The sequence below is a fragment of the Octodon degus genome, unplaced genomic scaffold (assembly GCF_000260255.1).
Source record: "Octodon degus isolate 3935 unplaced genomic scaffold, OctDeg1.0 scaffold00087, whole genome shotgun sequence".
Taxonomy (NCBI): Eukaryota; Metazoa; Chordata; class Mammalia; order Rodentia; family Octodontidae; genus Octodon; species Octodon degus.
Genome location: NW_004524663.1, coordinates 11798172 through 11800415, shown reverse-complemented (window position 1 = coordinate 11800415; position 2244 = coordinate 11798172). Strand labels below are relative to the sequence as shown.

Sequence of the window (2244 nt, the reverse complement as noted above, 5' to 3'; positions counted from 1 at the left end):
CTAGGACAACCTTGGAAAAAACTTGGCAGTGCTTATTTTATGGTCTTAAATTTCTTAATGTGCTATTTCTCATGGAAATACATTATTTCTCCATCTATTTTTAAAGGTCATTTTGCAGGACATATTAGTCTAGGTTAGAAATTATTTTCTTCTAGAGTTGGAAGAAATTGTACTGTCTTACTTACCTGGATTTTAAGGTTTGTTTTGAGAAACTGGATATAACTATGATGGGTTTAAAAGTGATTTGTTGTTCTCCTGGGGTTCTGTGTAGCTCCAGCCTCGGGTCCTTTCTCAGCTCTTGGAGTCGCCCCTGGCGCCGCCGCCCGACCCGCACGCCACCGCGGACAGCGAAGCCCATGAAGACGCGTGCTTCGCAGCTGCCTCCCGGCGTCTTCGCGGTCGTCCCCGGGAAGCCCAGAGCAGGTGCGGGCGCCTGAGCGCTGGGCTGCTGCGGGAACTGGAGGGGAAGGTGGGGCCACTGCAGGAGGCGGGAGCCACAAGTGAGAAGTGCGCTGGCTCGCAGGCCGCTGGTGACAGCTGTCCACAGGGCTTTGGCAGACCAAGTGTTTACCATGCTGCTATTGTCATCTTCCTTGAATTCTTTGCATGGGGCCTGTTGACAACTCCAATGTTGGCTGTTCTACATGAAACTTTTCCTCAACATACATTCCTCGCAAATGGTCTCATTCAAGGTGTAAAGGGCCTGCTGTCTTTTCTGCGTGCCCCACTCATTGGCCCTCTTTCCGAAAGTGTGGGGAAGGAAGCCTTTTCTCTTTGGCACAGTATTCTTCACCTGCTTCCTTATCCCACTGATGAAGACCAGCTCATGGTGGTGTTTTGCGATGATTTGTCTACCTGGTGTCTTCTCAGTTACATTCTCTGTGATACTTGCCTATGTAGCTGGTAGTACTCAGGAGCGTGAATGGAGCACTGCTTATGGATGGGTCTCAGCCACCTTTGCAGCCAGGCTGGTCAGCAGCCCGGCCATTGGCGCATACCTTTCTGCCAGTTATGGAGATGGCCTTGTGTTATTGGTGGCCACAATGGTGGCTCTTCTAGACATCTGCTTCATTTTGGTGGCTGTTCCAGAATCTCTGCCAGAGAAAAATAAGACCAGTTTCCTGGGGAGCTCAGATTTCTTGGAAACAAGCAGACCCTTTGCATCATTCAAGAAAGCTGGGAAAGATTATACTGTCTTACTTATCTGTGTCACTATGTTCCTTTCATAGCTTCCTGAAGCTGGACAGTATTCAAGTTCTTTTCTGTATCTCAAGCAGGTCATCAGTTTTGGCTCTGTTAAAATTGCAGCATTCATAGCTAAGCTAGGAATTCTGTCTGTTGTGGCTCAGACACTTAGCATCTTGATGAGATCAATGGGGAATAAAAACACTGTCTCCTGGGCTTGGGCTTCCAGATACTGCAGGTGGCTTGGTATGGTTTTGGATCTTAAGCCTGGATGACGTGGGAGGCAGAGGTTGTGGCCATCATGTCCAGCATCATATTCCCAGCAGTCAGTGTCCTCATCTCTCGGAATGCACAGTCAGATAAGCAAGGTGTTGCCCAGGACATCATAACTGAAAGAAGAGGACTATGCAATGGCCTGGGGCTAGCACTCTATGGCTTCATATTCTACATGTTCCACGTTGAACTGCCTGAGTTGGGCCCAGAATTGAATTCTGGCCATGGTGCCCTACAGGAAGCTGTCATCCCAGGCCCACCATTTTCTTCTGGAGCATGTATAGTTCTTATCTCTTTTCTGTTTGCGTTATCATCCCTGAACATCATAAAGCCAGTGGAACTCAAAAACAAAGCAACAGCATCAGTGGCAGCCTGACTAACACCCCCAAATGGGTCAGTGATGGGGATATTGAGCCGCTGCTTCAAGACAACAGCATCTGGGAGATTTCCTCCTTTGAGGAGCCTAGGAGTCAGACTACTGAGCTGTAACTTGATGAAAAGGAGTTCTGCAGAAGTCAACTCTCAGAACCTTAAGGGGAGCCACACCACATGGAAACCTTATGGTGCTGGAGGGGTGAAACTAGCAGCACCCTTTGGGCCAGGTTGATAAGTGATTTCTTCATCCTTCTACCCCAACCCTCATCTCTCCCTCTTCCTGTTCTTTTCTATTCTTTTGCTGTTTGTACATTAGGACAAGGTAAGGATTGAAATACTTCTCCATAAATAGTATACAAGTCTCAAGATTATCTGGAATCCAAACTTTGAAACTCAAATAGAAAAGTCAGG

General features: G+C 47.6%; 1 pseudogene; it reads left to right on the top strand.

Annotated features, from left to right (window-relative positions):
- LOC101575724 overlaps nt 1-1947 on the top strand; it is a 3942-nt pseudogene extending 1995 nt beyond the window's left edge.
- Nucleotides 1948-2244: the final 297 nt, after the last annotated feature.